Here is a 507-nt window from a genome sequence, read left to right as displayed (position 1 = left end):
GTGGGGGAGAGTCACGTGTCTCGTGATTGGATTTGGTTCGACTCGTTAACAGTGTTCATTCCGTAGATATTCTGATGGCGTAGAAAAAGGAAAGATTTGTTTTAAAAAGATATATAAAGTTCAAAAAGAAATTTTCTTGCTCAAATGTTGCTCGAACGTTTTTCGACACTTGTGATTTCTCAGTTCGTAACAGGTCTTTCGAGCAATACAGGAATACATAACACGATTTTTTCAACTAAGATAAGTGTTTTTTCGTGTTTCAAACTTTTTTTCTGATTTTACAATCGCCCAAAATAATTTCACTAGCCTCAAGGAATAACGCACACAAACAATATTTTCACCGTATTATTCACTCTTAACAATTTTCTATACCATCAACACAATCCACAATAACATATATCTTCTACGTTCGTTCTGGTGACGTCATGGGCAGTGCCAACACGTCCGCCAGTGCGTGTCGCGCGAAGGCACAAGTTACACTAAGCACACAATCTTGGGGGCGGCACT

The 507-nt window shown here is 38.9% G+C and overlaps 1 long non-coding RNA gene across 1 annotated transcript in view; it reads right to left on the bottom strand.

Annotated features, from left to right (window-relative positions):
- Positions 1-507, bottom strand: part of LOC119586058 — a 4,774-nt gene continuing 4,267 nt past the window's right edge. The window contains exon 2 of the long non-coding RNA XR_005229917.1: positions 1-71. This is a non-coding gene — a long non-coding RNA (uncharacterized LOC119586058). The remainder of the gene's footprint in view (positions 72-507) is intronic.

The sequence above is a fragment of the Penaeus monodon genome, chromosome 20 (genome assembly GCF_015228065.2).
Source record: "Penaeus monodon isolate SGIC_2016 chromosome 20, NSTDA_Pmon_1, whole genome shotgun sequence".
NCBI classification, from domain to species: Eukaryota; Metazoa; Arthropoda; class Malacostraca; order Decapoda; family Penaeidae; genus Penaeus; species Penaeus monodon.
The sequence above is the reverse complement of the archived record's forward strand: the minus strand, read 5'-3'. Positions and strand labels throughout refer to the sequence as shown.